The following is a 16,722-nucleotide window of genomic DNA, read 5'->3' on the forward strand; positions in this document are numbered from 1 at the left end:
AGACCCTTCCCAGCTCCAATCAGAGAAGGGCGTTTGCAGGAGGGAAAGGGGTAAGGGGAGGTGTGGTGGTTTAGTGGGCTGCAGGACCCGTTTGGTTTTCCTACACGGAGCTACTACACGTCTGCTCTTGTGGTGAAATCACATTGCAGTGTAAAGCTGCAGCACAAAGCCCCGCCTTGGATTTGTTGGTGGGGGAGAGACTGTGTTGCCGTGGCGACTGAGATTAGCGCCTAGCAACGGACACACGAATGGAGAGCATTTAGCCACCTGGCTAACTAACTAACTGCAGCTACTCCTTCCAAACACAAGAGAAAACTTACCATTACTATTTTTTTCTATATTGTGTGTCTTTAAATGTGATGTCTTAAAACTGAAATGGAATTTGTTTTGTTTTTTATTGTTTGTTAAGGCAGTGATTTTGATTAGAGGAGATGTATATTTGTATGTTCTGAAATGTGTGGAGTAGGAGAGAAAAGAAAAAGACATCTAAAATATTTTGACAAAAAGGAGAGCAAGGGGTGTATGCACTGTGTGTGCATAAGTCTGTGTACATATGTTCCTACCTTATCAGAACCAGAATGTCTGGACAAGTCACCAAAATGTCCTGACAAGGTTGGAAAACAAGAAAATGTTTGAAAAGTCAGGACGGAATTTGTTCAAATCCAATTTTAAGCTTAATGGTTAGGTTTATGGTTTGGGTTAGGTTTAGAGTTAAGTGTAAGGTTAGGAATTAAGGTTTAGGGTTAGAGGTTTGGGCTTAAGGTTAAGGTTAGGTTAAGGGCAGAGTATGTGAGTGGAGTGGAGGAGTGGCCAATTTGACTGAAGCTCAGAGCGAGATTCCCAAAGGCTGGAGCATCAACCTTCTCGCCCGCTTCGATTTCGCTCCAGTAGCGCTCACTTCACGAGCTCAGGGCATGCCCGGGCAAGCATGCATTTTTATTCAAGCCCCTTACTTTAACTACTGTCATGGAGTTCGTTCAATATTTTCTTAAAGAAACTGATAAAACACACAGGTGCAAAATCAAGGTGACTTACAAAGATGAGGACCAAGAGCAAGAGAGGGAGTGTGGTGATGTAACTAAAGAATCATTGTGGAATCTGAAAAGAGACATATCTCGAAAGCATGACGGTGTACTTATTACGGGCACGTGCTAAAAGAAAGGAACGAGGTGGGTAGCTAATTAAAGTGTGTCATTGTAGCAGAGTATTTATCAACGAAAAATCAGATCTCTTAAAAGTTTCCTTCATTTTTGCTCTATTATCTATACAACACAATTTATTTGTCCCAATAGGCCTGGCATATTCCAACTTTCAAGGAGCTTTCTGTTTTGATTGGCATTTTTTCATTGAATTTGTATTTAATTCTAAGTAAGTCACAGCCGATATGCGCAATTTAGAGACTATAATGATTTAATACAACAAAATATTGTTTAAATGCTGAGCGCTTAATGTCCCTGACTCCCGACCAGCCTAGTGTGTAGCACTCGCTAATGATTCACAATGTATTTCTTTGTAGGCTACAGCCTTGAAATAATTGAAATAATATAGCATAAGTAATTCATTTCCATTCCTTCTTAGGCTCCATGTCTGGCTCCTGACCTATTTAGAATATGTACCAGTGTTGTACTCGGGTCTCGAGTTCATCGGTCTTGGATACATTTGTACTCGGCCTTGACATGTTCTAGGACAGTGAGGACTGTGAGGACAGTGAGGACAGTGAGGACTGTGAGGACTGTGAGGACTGTGAGGACAGTGAGGACAGTGAGGACAGTGAGGACAGTGAGGACAGTGAGGACCGCTGGTCTCATCCTGAGACCAGCGGAGTAAAAAACTCATAATTATCAGCTTCCATTCAGTCAGCACATAAAACCGCTTCACCAGGCCAAATATATACACTCCATACTGGAAACATTTACACTCCATACTGGAAACATTAAGACAGTCTTTATATCTATTATAGACATGTTTCTGCAGTGGTGAACCTATAGGTCTTCAGTGTGTGACAGTGGTGAACCTATAGGTCTTCGGTGTGACAGGTTAGTACAGTGGTGAACCTATAGGTCTTCAGTGTGTGACAGGTTAGTAGAGTGGTGAACCTATAGGTCTTCAGTGTGTGACAGGTTAGTACAGTGATAAGAGCGTCTGCTAAATGACTTAAATGTAAATGTAAATGTGGTGAACCTATAGGTCTTCAGTGTGTGACAGTGGTGAACCTATAGGTCTTCAGTGTGTGACAGTGGTGAACCTATAGGTCTTCAGTGTGTGACAGTGGTGAACCTATAGGTCTTCAGTGTGTGACAGTGGTGAACCTATAGGTCTTCAGTGTGTGACAGGTTAGTACAGTGGTGAACCTATAGGTCTTCAGTGTGTGACAGGTTAGTACAGTGGTGAACCTATAGGTCTTCAGTGTGTGACAGGTTAGTACAGTGGTGAACCTATAGGTCTTCAGTGTGTGACAGGTTAGTACAGTGGTGAACCTATAGGTCTTCAGTGTGTGACAGGTTAGTACAGTGGTGAACCTATAGGTCTTCAGTGTGTGACAGTGGTGAACCTATAGGTCTTCGGTGTGACAGGTTAGTACAGTGGTGAACCTATAGGTCTTCAGTGTGTGACAGGTTAGTAGAGTGGTGAACCTATAGGTCTTCAGTGTGTGACAGGTTAGTACAGTGATAAGAGCGTCTGCTAAATGACTTAAATGTAAATGTAAATGTGGTGAACCTATAGGTCTTCAGTGTGTGACAGTGGTGAACCTATAGGTCTTCAGTGTGTGACAGTGGTGAACCTATAGGTCTTCAGTGTGTGACAGTGGTGAACCTATAGGTCTTCAGTGTGTGACAGGTTAGTACAGTGGTGAACCTATAGGTCTTCAGTGTGTGACAGTGGTGAACCTATAGGTCTTCAGTGTGTGACAGTGGTGAACCTATAGGTCTTAAGTGTGTGACAGTGGTGAACCTATAGGTCTTCAGTGTGTGACAGGTTAGTACAGTGGTGAACCTATAGGTCTTCAGTGTGTGACAGTGGTGAACCTATAGGTCTTCAGTGTGTGACAGGTTAGTACAGTGGTGAACCTATAGGTCTTCAGTGTGACAGGTTAGTACAGTGGTGAACCTATAGGTCTTCAGTGTGTGACAGGTTAGTACAGTGATAAGAGTGTCTGCTAAATGACTTAAATGTAAATGTAAATGTGGTGAACCTATAGGTCTTCAGTGTGTGACAGTGGTGAACCTATAGGTCTTCAGTGTGTGACAGTGGTGAACCTATAGGTCTTCAGTGTGTGACAGTGGTGAACCTATAGGTCTTAAGTGTGTGACAGTGGTGAACCTATAGGTCTTCAGTGTGTGACAGGTTAGTACAGTGGTGAACCTATAAGTCTTCAGTGTGACAGGTTAGTACAGTGGTGAACCTATAGGTCTTCAGTGTGTGACAGGTTAGTACAGTGGTGAACCTATAGGTCTTCAGTATGACAGGTTAGTACAGTGGTGAACCTATAGGTCTTCAGTGTGTGACAGGTTAGTACAGTGGCAAACCTATAGGTCTTCAGTATGACAGGTTAGTACAGTGGTGAACCTATAGGTCTTCAGTGTGTGACAGTGGTGAACCTATCGGTCTTCAGTGTGTGACAGGTTAGTACAGTGGTGAACCTATAGGTCTTCAGTGTGTGACAGGTTAGTACAGTGGTGAACCTATAGGTCTTCAGTATGACAGGTTAGTACAGTGGTGAACCTATAGGTCTTCAGTGTGTGACAGTGGTGAACCTATAGGTCTTCAGTGTGTGACAGGTTAGTACATTGGTGAACCTATAGGTCTTCAGTGTGACAGGTTATACAGTGGTGAACCTATAGGTCTTCAGTATGACAGGTTAGTACAGTGGTGAACCTATAGGTCATCAGTGTGACAGGTTAGTACAGTGGTGAACCTATAGGTCTTCAGTGTGTGACAGGTTAGTACAGTGGTGAACCTATAGGTCTTCAGTGTGTGACAGTGGTGAACCTATCGGTCTTCAGTGTGTGACAGGTTAGTACAGTGGTGAACCTATAGGCCTTCAGTGTGACAGGTTAGTACAGTGGTGAACCTATAGGTCTTCAGTATGTGACAGGTTAATACAGTGGTGAACCTATAGGTCTTCAGTGTGACAGGTTAGTACAGTGGTGAACCTATAGGTCTTCAGTATGTGACAGGTTAGTACAGTGGTGAACCTATAGGTCTTCAGTGTGTGACAGGTTAGTACAGTGGTGAACCTATAGGTCTTCAGTATGTGACAGGTTAGTACAGTGGTGAACCTATAGGTCTTCAGTGTGTGACAGGTTAGTACAGTGGTGAACCTATAAGTCTTCAGTGTGACAGGTTAGTACAGTGGTGAACCTATAGGTCTTCAGTGTGTGACAGGTTAGTACAGTGGTGAACCTATAGGTCTTCAGTGTGTGACAGGTTAGTACAGTGGTGAACCTATAGGTCTTCAGTGTGTGACAGTGGTGAACCTATCGGTCTTCAGTGTGTGACAGGTTAGTACAGTAGTGAACCTATAGGTCTTCAGTGTGTGACAGGTTAGTACAGTGGTGAACCTATAGGTCTTCAGTGTGACAGGTTAGTACAGTGGTGAACCTATAGGTCTTCAGTGTGTGACAGGTTAGTACAGTGGTGAACCTATAGGTCTTCAGTGTGTGACAGGTTAGTACAGTGGTGAACCTATAGGTCTTCAGTGTGTGACAGTGGTGAACCTATAGGTCTTCAGTGTGACAGGTTAGTACAGTGGTGAACCTATAGGCCTTCTGTGTGACAGGTTAGTACAGTGGTGAACCTATAGGTCTTCAGTGTGACAGGTTAGTACAGTGGTGAACCTATAGGCCTTCAGTGTGACAGGTTAGTACAGTGGTGAACCTATAGGTCTTCAGTGTGTGACAGGTTAGTACAGTGGTGAACCTATAAGTCTTCAGTGTGACAGGTTAGTACAGTGGTGAACCTATAGGTCTTCAGTGTGTGACAGGTTAGTACAGTGGTGAACCTATTGGTCTTCAGTGTGACAGGTTAGTACAGTGGCAAACCTATAGGTCTTCAGTATGACAGGTTAGTACAGTGGTGAACCTATAGGTCTTCAGTGTGTGACAGGTTAGTACAGTGGTGAACCTATAGGTCTTCAGTGTGTGACAGGTTAGTACAGTGGTGAACCTATAGGTCTTCTGTGTGTGACAGTGGTGAACCTATAGGTCTTCAGTGTGTGACAGTGGTGAACCTATAGGTCTTCTGTATGTGACAGGTTAGTACAGTAGTGAACCTATAGGTCTTCAGTGTGTGACAGGTTAGTACATTGGTGAACCTATAGGTCTTCAGTGTGACAGGTTATTCAGTGGTGAACCTATAGGTTTTCAGTATGACAGGTTAGTACAGTGGTGAACCTATAGGTCATCAGTGTGACAGGTTAGTACAGTGGTGAACCTATAGGTCTTCAGTGTGACAGGTTAGTACAGTGGTAAACCTATAGGTCTTCAGTGTGTGACAGGTTAGTACAGTGGTGAACCTATAGGTCTTCAGTGTGTGACAGGTTAGTACAGTGGTGAACCTATAGGTCTTCAGTGTGTGACAGTGGTGAACCTATAGGTCTTCAGTGTGTGACAGGTTAATACAGTGGTGAACCTATAGGTCTTCAGTGTGACAGGTTAGTACAGTGGTGAACCTATAGGTCTTCAGTGTGACAGGTTAGTACAGTGGTGAACCTATAGGTCTTCAGTGTGTGACAGTGGTGAACCTATAGGTCTTCAGTGTGACAGGTTAGTACAGTGGTGAACCTATAGGTCTTCAGTGTGTGACAGGTTAGTACAGTGGTGAACCTATAGGTCTTCAGTGTGTGACAGGTTAGTACAGTGGTGAACCTATAGGTCTTCAGTGTGTGACAGTGGTGAACCTATAGGTCTTCAGTGTGACAGGTTAGTACAGTGGTGAACCTATAGGCCTTCAGTGTGTGACAGTGGTGAACCTATCGGTCTTCAGTTTGTGACAGGTTAGTACAGTAGTGAACCTATAGTTCTTCAGTGTGTGACAGGTTAGTACAGTGGTGAACCTATAGGTCTTCAGTGTGACAGGTTAGTACAGTGGTGAACCTATAGGCCTTCAGTGTGTGACAGTGGTGAACCTATAGGTCTTCAGTGTGTGACAGGTTAGTACAGTGGCGAACCTATAGGTCTTCAGTGTGTGACAGGTTAGTACAGTGGTAAACCTATAGGTCTTCAGTGTGTGACAGTGGTGAACCTATAGGTCTTCAGTGTGACAGGTTAGTACAGTGGTGAACCTATAGGCCTTCAGTGTGTGACAGTGGTGAACCTATCGGTCTTCAGTTTGTGACAGGTTAGTACAGTAGTGAACCTATAGTTCTTCAGTGTGTGACAGGTTAGTACAGTGGTGAACCTATAGGTCTTCAGTGTGACAGGTTAGTACAGTGGTGAACCTATAGGCCTTCAGTGTGTGACAGTGGTGAACCTATAGGTCTTCAGTGTGTGACAGGTTAGTACAGTGGCGAACCTATAGGTCTTCAGTGTGTGACAGGTTAGTACAGTGGTAAACCTATAGGTCTTCAGTGTGTGACAGTGGTGAACCTATAGGTCTTCAGTGTGTGACAGTGGTGAACCTATAGGTCTTCAGTGTGTGACAGGTTAGTACAGTGGTGAACCTATAGGTCTTCAGTGTGTGACAGGTTCGTGCAGTGGCAAACCTATATGTCTTCAGTGTGTGACAGGTTAGTACAGTAGTGAACCTATAGGTCTTCAGTGTGACAGGTTAGTACAGTGGTGAACCTATAGGTCTTCAGTGTGTGACAGTGGTGAACCTATCGGTCTTCAGTGTGTGACAGTGGTGAACCTATAGGTCTTCAGTGTGTGACAGTGGTGAACCTATCGGTCTTCAGTGTGTGACAGTGGTGAACCTATAGGTCTTCAGTGTGTGACAGTGGTGAACCTATAGGTCTTCAGTGTGTGACAGGTTGGTGATTCTGAAAGGACAGCATCTGTAATACTAGTACACTCATGTAGGAGGGTGGTGGACTTTTTATAAAAGACAAAGGGCCAGTGGTGTAGGGGGGGGCTGTACGTGGGTATAAACTGTATAACACACTTTTGTCAGTGGGCATTGCGTATACTGACTTCTTAATCCCTACTGATGCGTATCATAGCAGTGTAGTGGAGGTATACAACTTATCAATTACGTCTTACAATAGAGAAATCATGCACAAAGTAGCCCATGCAATCGCAAAGCACGTGAAATATATTCACATGCGCACAGCACACATAGCCTAGTTTTAGCGGAATATTATCTGCTGGCAGCAAAAGTGTGCAGCTCTCAACATGTTTTGGCATGGAGCAGCTCACAGAACAATGCCATCGGTAGCTGGTAGGGTAGGTAGGACGTTTCAACTTTCTACTAGTAAATGATAACTAAGGCATCAATGGGTATGCAAACCTGGTATGCAAACCAGGTAAAAGTTTAATCCAAAGTGTTGGTTAGTAGGCTAGACATGGATGAGCCTGGGTGGACAGAGGCCCACCCAATGGGGAGCCAGGCCCTGACAGGCCCACCCAATCAGATTGATTTGGTTGAAACATTGTTGTGGACTTAGAACATCACATTTTAGTATATTTTCTTCTTTTTTTAAAATAGGTGTGATTTTGAGAGTGAAAATCTGATAAATCCATGGGAAACTCATTTTAAAAACGTAGGAAACAGGGTTTTTCACACAGGTGCCTTTCCTTCGCTAGGCGTGCCGTTTGCGAACTTTTTTAGCAAAATGTGAGTATGCCCACTTCTCTAGGCACCACCACGCCACTGCATAGGGCTGATGGAAGGACAGCAGCACACACAGCATGACGTTAAAGGATAAGTAGTCAATAAACTCGGACATAATAAAACATTAGTTCCCAATTATAAGAATACAAAAACACAACCATTAAGCATTTCCCAATCAAAATGTACAACTATTACCTCCCATTGCAAAAAACATTTCATGTTTAGCACCGGTGACCTAAAGTGGAACTGACAGCGTTTGAACTACTTTGCAGATATAAAACAAACAGACAATCATAATATCAGTCAAAAATAGTTTATGCTACAAAACCAACTTCATATGATATTTTTTTGAATAGTTTAAATTTGACTCAACGTTCCATGACATAGAGTAAGGCATTGTTGGCAGAATACTTGGATGCAGTTCAATGCATGATTACTATAATTCACCAATACATTTCCTGTTGGGCCTTCAAGAAGGCAGAAGTTTCCATACATTTTGGAAAAGCGGTCCCACCCATTAAGTCAAAATGCGATTGGTTGATTCCACTGTCACTCCAATATTTTGCCCACATACAGTTGAATGGCAGATGCCTTTATCTAGCTTCTGATGGACTTGCCAATGGCTGACTTATCCAGCTAGATTCATCTCCCCAGAGACCAGCAAAGAAAATCCTGATTGGATATTTTTTTCTCTTCAGTGTTAACCCTTTCCTTCAGAACAAATCATAACATCATTGAAAATAATAATATAATTATCATTATTATTATATTATTATAATCATTATTTTATAAATCCTTAGCCCTTGTCTAAAGGCTTAGAAGGCCCATTGTTCCCCACTGTGTTTGGGTTAGTAATATTTGTAGAGTGGCTCTATTTTCCTCAGCATGCATTTCTTCACTATTCTGAATGTCTAAAGAATCCAAATGTTGTTTTGAAATATGAACACAGAAATACTGGACATTTTGAACTCTTGTTATTGTGGTGATTTGACAAAATTACAATCATGGTCTTGAATTGGACTCGCATTTTACTGGTCTCGGTCTTGACTCGGTCTCGGAAACCTCTTGTCACCCTCCCGGTCTCGGACACCCCCCCCCCTTGACTCAGTGACTTGGATTCAATTTATTTGCATGAGCGATAAACAGGATTTCCTGCCGCTAAACTCCGCTCACATATTCTGAATGAGGGTTATGGTTAGGTTAGGGGTTAGGGAAAATAGGATTTTGATTTGGAATACATTTTTACTCCCCAAAACGTCCTGAAAAGTGTGTGGGTGTGTGTGTACATGGTTTCCAACCTTATCAGGATCATAATGTCCTAACAATTCACCAGAATGGCCTGATAAGGTAGGAAAACAAGGACATTTCTGAAAAGTCTGGACTTTGTTAAATGTCCTGAATTTGCTAAAAATGCTATTTTAGGCTTAAGGGTTAGGTTTACGTTTTGGGGTTAGGATTTTGTGTGTGCCTGTGTGTGTGTGTTTTTGGTTTTACTATTCTCGTGGGGACCAGAAGTCCACACAAGGATAGTAAAACAAGGAACATTCGGACAAGTGGAAACATTTAGCCGATCCATACAAGGAAAAAGGAATTTTCAGGGGTTAGGTTTGGGTTTAGGATTACATTTAGGGTCAGGGTTCAGGTTAAGGTTAGGTTTGGGTTTAGGATTACATTTAGGGTTAGGGTTCAGGTTAAGGTTAGGTTTGGGTTTAGGATTACATTTAGGGTCAGGGTACAGGTTAAGGTTAGGTTTGGGTTTAGGATTACATTTAAGCTTAGGGTTCAGATTAAGGTTAGGTTTGGGTTTAGGATTACATTTAGGGTTAGGGTTCAGGTTAAGGTTAGGTTTGGGTTTAGGATTACATTTAGGGTTAGGGTTCAGGTTAAGGTTAGGTTTAAGAGGGTTTCTGTTTGTGCTGGTATCAAACCTTGGGTTGCACAGGTTTATTGCAACTTTCTGCTCTGTCTGTATATTGCAAATCAGTGTTAAGGTTAGGGTTAGGAGTTAGGGGAAATAGGATTTTGAGTGGGAATCAATGGTTTGGTCCCCACAAGCATAGTAAAATAAATAGGGAGGGCTACTGTGTGCGTGGGCAGGGCTCTGTGCATGTGTGTGTGTGTGCGTGTGTGTGCGCATGACCCCATTGCTCTCCCCTGTATGTGAATGTGTGACATTAGCATGAGCAATAAGGGTTGAGTCCTCGGTGTGTGTGCTGTATATATTGGTGATCTAGTATATCACACTCGCCCTTTCTCTCAGAGCTGACTTACTTATGTACCTACTTGTATGAAAGAGATGATTGTTCCTCTCCTGTCCGTCCTGTCCTCTCTAACCGAATGGCCATTGTGAATACTGAATACCTTTGCTGCCATTTTGAAACTATCCTCCTCTCTCCACCAGAGTTGACTACTTCATTTGTCGTGGTTTATCGTTCAAAGCAGCACCCACATGATGCCTGACCTTGAAAATGGGTTTATTGTTACTTTTATTGAGGGTTTATTGAGGTTTTTATAGATACATTGATGAATTTATCCAAACTCCAATGTTGTGTTTTGTCTTGTTTTATGCAGCGTGGACATGCTAAAGCAGATTGACTGATGGGAGAAGAGGAGGTCTTATATGAACACACTGATATTTGAGTCCATTCCATTTTGATACAAGGGTGATTTTCTTCTGAATATGGGGATAAAACTGTGATTAGACTTTTATTTTGAAGGTCTCTGTTCATTTGAAGTGCATGTTGGTTTGCTACAGACAGTATGACGTTTGTTTTGCTCCTGATTTGTACCACACAAGCCTCCATACTTTACCAACAAATGGGGGTTTGTTATGGAAAATGAAATTCAAAGTGTTAAGAAAACTCCTGTACCAGTCTACCAAACATGACTGACTGAAAGTGTTTATTGAGCTGTTGGGGTTTGACGCTCTATGATAATTCTGTCTTGTTGTGACTGATAGCTCAGCTATCACCGTAGCCAGAACACTCTCAGCGCTTGGCAGGGATGGAATCCTGTAACCATTCCAAATCAGTACAACGAAATCAGTGCAAATGCATTGAATGACACTTTAATATCCAGCGAGCTGATTTAACGATATTCTATTTCTCAGCTGTGAGATCTCGGGAGGTTTAATCAAGAACTTGTCGTTTTCCTAATGACGATGGATATTTTTCTTTACGCTTTTACGTTTTCCAAGATGGCTGACGTCGGTGAACTGAACGTGGCTCTTGAGACTGCTGAAGCGAATGCCACACCCCCCTGCTCCAACCCCCGCCCCTTTCCCACCGTCCCGCCCCCAAACCTGTCCACTCCACCATCACTGCTTGACTATGATGTGACATATGCAACAATTTTTTTGTTTGTTCGTAAAGATATTCTTTGTATCAGAGGGAGAGACTGTGGGAGGGAGGCAATAGGGAAACGCAAATTCATATTTTTTAAAATATCAAATGATGTTGATAAAATTATAACTGTCTTTTTTTTCATGTAAAAAGAAAAAATGAATTACAACTGTTGCTAGTGCACATGTGCTGTAAATTGTTCTTTGGTGTAGTAAAAATCATCATGGTTTAGTCGTTTTTAAAAATCATTTACACCGAAGGTTCTAGTGTCTTATTTTAGTTAGCCTTCTGCTCCACCGCATTTTAAGAACCAGCTTAATATTTTTCTAAAGGGATTCTTTGAGAAAATGCATGCGTTTGCTGGAGAACTTTGAGTTTAGTGTTGCACAAGGACAGGCGTTGTCTCTGTCTGCATCCCAAATGGCACCCTATTCCCTATATAGTGCACTACTTTTGACCAGGGCACACAAGGCCATACGGCTCTGGTCAAAAGTAGTGCACTATATAGGGAGTAGGGTATCATTTGGGACTCAGCCTCTGTCTTTCAGTTTCCATGGCTGTGAAAAACTTTTGGGGTGAAGGAGTGTACTTAGGTCTTGTACATGAGATTATGTCAATTGAGCAAATTAAAATGATAATTATATGACGATTACTTTTCATCTGTTACAGCTCGTGTATTTGAATTATTGAAAAGATATTAAAAAAATACAATTCAATTGTTTAGTCCGGTGCAGTGTCTATGAGTAAATAGAATAAATCATTGTCCTATTAAAGTACTTATATAAGTGGTTGTCTTCTTTTGACATCAACATTTAGATGTTTCCAAAGTCAATGTACGGTCTGTTTCTTTTGCACCAATGTATAATGTACTGTATTGCTGCTTATACACTATGTTGTATACCCACATATTTCTGTGTATCTGTAAGATCTTCTGCACCAAAGAACACTTATTGCTGTTGATACACTATGTATACACTTCAGAAAGTATTCCCACCCCTTGACTTTTTCCACATTTTGTTGTGTTACAGGCTGAATATAAAATGGATTAGTTGCCGGAGAGAAAGGAAACAGCTCAGGGATTTCACCATGAAGGCAGTCAATGGTGACTTTAAAATAGTTACGGAGTTTAATGGCTGCAGGACAAAACTGAAGATGGATCAAAAACATTGTAGTTACTCCACAATACTTAACTTATTGACAGAGTGTAAAGAAGGAAGCCTGTATAGATTATAAAATATTCCAAAATATGCATCCTGTTTGGAACAGGGCACTAAAGTAATACTGCAAAATCTGTGGCAAAGCAATTAACTTTTTGTTCTGAATACAAAGTGTTTTGTTTGGGGTTAATTCAATACAACACATTATTGAGTACCACTCTCCAAATTTTCAGGCATGGTGGTCGCTGCATCATGTTATGGGTATGCTTGTAGAGTTTTTGTAGACAAAAAAGAAATGGAATAGAGCTAAGCACAGGCAAAAAATGTTGTACAATCAAATGTCGCACAATTGACATTACGGAGTTATTTTGTGTAGATCGTTCATATGACATCCATTTTAATCACACTTTGTAACACAACGAAATGTGGAAAAAGTCCAGGGGTGTTATACTTTCTGAAGACATTGTATAATGATAGTCCTATAGCTGTGAGTGGGGACATGATGGGGTGAGGGGGTGCAGTCTTGTCCAATCTTAGCCATACAATATGGAGCAGGAGAGTCTATCTCCCAGGGTAATTTCTCTCTGCACTGTGAATGTATCAGCATATTTCTCATAAGGGAGTTGGCCTGTGTGTGTGTGTGTGTGTGTGTGTGTGTGTGTGTGTGCGTGTGTGTGTGTGTGTGTGTGTGTGTGTGTGTGTGTGTGTGTGTGTGTGTGTGTGTGTGTGTGTGTGTGTGTGTGTGTGTGTGTGTGTGTGTGTGTGTGTGTGTGTGTGTGTGTGTGTGTGTGTGTGTGTGTGTGTGTGTGTGTGTGTGTGTGTGTGTGTGTTCACATTTGTCTCTCTGTATTACCATATTTCTCATCAGGGAGTTAGTAATTGAGATGTTTTGGGAGAATGTATGGTCCCATCAGCTTCCCTAGGTGCATTGCAGATGACATGCATCAGGGGGAAAACTGAAGCGGGACTTACCCAAGCAGCATGCCAGCACACAGACTATTTCTGCCCCTGCTATTTTTACACAGGGGTCAGAAGGTAATGGTTTTATTTCTGCCGCTGGCTCCTTTTACTATACACCGAGAGAGAAAGGGAGGGGAGAGAGAGTATGTGTTTGTATCCCTCTGTCCCCATGTCAACTGTGAATTTGTCCTAAAGCTGTGACCCTCTGTGGGATTGAGGGATTGAGACAGTCCTTTCTCCATGACTTCTCTATTGTTACTCAAAACTAAATCCAGAGAGCAAAATATCATAGATCTGTATCAATTAGACAGAGACTAAGAACAGAGGGAAAGGGATGTTGGCCTGATATATCTGCAGTATCAATCAAAAGTTTGGACACACCTACTAATTCCAGGGTTTTTCTTTATTTTTACTATTTTCTACATTGTAGAATAATAGTGAAGACACCAAAACTAAGAATGCACACATGGAATCATGTAGTAACCAAAAAAAGTGTTAAACAAATCAAAATAGATTTTTTGAGATTCTTCAAAGCCACCCTTTGCCTTGATGACAGCTTTGCACACTCTTAGCATTCTCTCAACCAGCTTCATGAGGAAGTCACCTGGAATGCATTTCAATTAACAGATGTGCCTTGTTAAAAGTTAATTTGTGGAATTTCTTTCCTTCTTAATGCATTTGAGCCAATCAAATTGTGTGACAAGGTAGGGCTGGTATACAGAAGATAGCCCTATTTGGTAAAATACCTATTCTATATTATGGCAAGAACAGTTCAAATAAGCAAAAGGAAACAAAAGTCCATCATTACTTTAAGACATGAAGGTCAGTCAATGCGCAGTCTTCAAGTAGTCGATTTGCTGCAAAGAAACCACTACTAAAGGACACCAATAATAAGAAGAGACTTGCTTGGGCCACAAATCACGAGCAATGAACATTAGACTGGTAGAAATCTGGCCTTTGGTCTGATGAGTCCAAATGTGAGATTTTTGGTTCCAACTGTTGTGTCGTTGTGAGACGCAGAGTAGGTGAACTGATGATCTCTGCTTGTGTAGTTCCCACCGTGAAGCATGGAGGAGGAGATGTGATGGTCTGGGGGTGCTTAGCTGGTGACAGTGATTTATTTAGAATTGAAGGCACACTTAACCAGCATGGCTACCACAGCATTCTGTAGCGATACACCATCCCATCTGGTTTGCGCTTAGTGGGACTATCATTTGATTTTTAACAGGACAATGACCCAGCACACCTTCAGGCTGTTTAAGGGCTATTTGACCAAGAAGGAGAATGATGGAGTGCTGCATCAGATGTCCTGGCCTCCACAATCCTCCGACCTCAACCCAATTGAGATGGTTTGGGATGAGTTGGACCGCAGAGGGAAGGAAAAGCAGCCAACATTTGCTCAGAATATGTGGGAACTCCTTTGAGGCTGTTGGAAAATAATTCCTCATGAAGCTGGTTGAGAGAAGGCCAAGAATGTGCAAAGCTGTCATCAAGGCCAAGGGTGGCTACTTGGAAGAGTTTAAAATATATTTCAATTTGCTTACTACATGATTCCATATGTGTTATTTCATAGTTTTGATGTCTTCACTATTATTCTACAATGTAGACAATAGTAAAAATAAAGAAAAACACTGGAATTAGTCGGTGTGTCTAAACTTTTGATTGGTTCTGTATGTGCTAGACAAGAGGAATGAAGAGGCTTACTGTCTGTACACCACACTGTTTCTCTCTCTCTCTCACACGCACACACACAGACACACACACTCACAGACACACACACACAGACGTATCCCACCAGGATTAATAAGTGAATTGATGTAGGAGGCAGAGAGGAGGGGAGAGAGAGCGACCAGCAAGAAAACAATATGTCTTTTGTAACCCACTGTGACAGCGGGGCTACACGCCTTTCCCTCTTCCATAAATCATATCTTCACATTGTCAAGCAGCAAACAGAGCGAGGGAAGGAGGGGGGGAGAGAGAGAGAGACAGAGGGGCCTTCCATCCATCCTCCTCTTCTTTTAAACAGGCACTTTCTCCCCCTCCATCAAAAATGTCTAAGTTAAAGTTGTTACTCAATATACACTGGCCCAATCACCTGTCTCTCTGAGACCTTGAACCAACCCATAACCACTTCCATACACACTTTCAGGTTTGTCCTTGCTGATCTGAAATGAGTGAAACTGTCAGAAAGCTGCCAACCTGGAGGGCTAGGTGTAGCTGGAACCATATTACTGATACCTTTCTAATCCTCGCTTCTACTTTTAGTGCATCAGTAAGGAGTAAATGGCCAAAAGTTATGGGATCGGCCTTTGCTTCTCCAATGAAGGGTATACTTTGAAAGGGGACTCTGCAACCTTCATTCACCATGCCCATACAGTACGTCTCTGTCCCCCAGGAACCCTTAGGTTGGGACCAGCAGCATTTATTCACCCTGCCCATACAGTATGTCTCTGTCCCCCAGGAACCCTTAGGTTGGGACCAGCAGCATTTAAGCGTAACACCTCTGGAGTATCCTTGCTGAAAGCCTTCCTTTGATGAGGGACTTGAAGGGGACACACAGCAAGGGGACACACAGCGAGGGGACACACTGCAAGGGGACACACAGCAAGGAGACACACTGCAAGGGGACACACAGCGAGGGGACACACTGCAAGGAGACAGACAGCAAGGGGACAGACAGCGAGGGGACGCACTGCAAGGGGACACACTGCAAGGGGACACACAGCTAGGAGACACACTGCAAGGGGACACACTGCAAGGGGACACACTGCAAGGGGACACACAGCAAGGAGACACACTGCAAGGGGACACACAGCGAGGGGACACACTGCAAGGAGACAGACAGCAAGGGGACAGACAGCGAGGGGACGCACTGCAAGGGGACACACTGCAAGGGGACACACAGCGAGGGGACGCACTGCAAGGGGACACACTGCAAGGGGACACACAGCTAGGAGACACACTGCAAGGGGACACACTGCAAGGGGACACACAGCAAGGGGACACACAGCAAGGGGACAGACAGCAAGGGGACAGACAGCGAGGGGACGCACAGCAAGGGGACACACAGCAAGGGGATACACAGCAAGGGGACACACTGCAAGGGGACACACTGCAAGAAGACACACTGCAAGGGGACACACAGCAAGGGGACACACTGCAAGGAGACACACTGCAAGGGTACACACTGCAAGGAGACACACAGCAAGGGGACACACTGCAAGGAGACACACAGCAAGGGGACACACTGCAAGGAGACACACTGCAAGGAGACACACTGCAAGGGGACACACTGCAAGGAGACACACAGCAAGGGGACACACTGCAAGGGGACACATAGCAAGGGAAGACACTGCAAGGGGACACATAGATAGAGGGCAAACATAAAATATAATCACCAGTGACTTAAAGGATCTTAGGGGATGTTTCTGACATTCAGTAGGTGGTGACAGCTGCAGTTTACCGACTGCCCTTCTAGCTATAAATACTATGGA

At 43.0% G+C, this 16,722-nt stretch overlaps 1 protein-coding gene and 1 pseudogene across 1 annotated transcript in view; both read left to right on the forward strand.

Moving 5' to 3' along the window:
* Positions 1-11,872, forward strand: part of LOC123994585 (potassium voltage-gated channel subfamily D member 2-like) — a 194,546-nt gene extending 182,674 nt beyond the window's left edge. The window contains exon 7 of the mRNA XM_046297362.1: positions 10,342-11,872. The gene's annotated coding sequence lies outside the window, so the exon portion shown is untranslated. The remainder of the gene's footprint in view (positions 1-10,341) is intronic.
* On the forward strand, positions 1,124-16,598 carry LOC123995496 (annotated as a pseudogene).
* Positions 16,599-16,722: the final 124 nt, after the last annotated feature.

This window comes from Oncorhynchus gorbuscha, linkage group LG14, assembly GCF_021184085.1.
Source record: "Oncorhynchus gorbuscha isolate QuinsamMale2020 ecotype Even-year linkage group LG14, OgorEven_v1.0, whole genome shotgun sequence".
NCBI classification, from domain to species: Eukaryota; Metazoa; Chordata; class Actinopteri; order Salmoniformes; family Salmonidae; genus Oncorhynchus; species Oncorhynchus gorbuscha.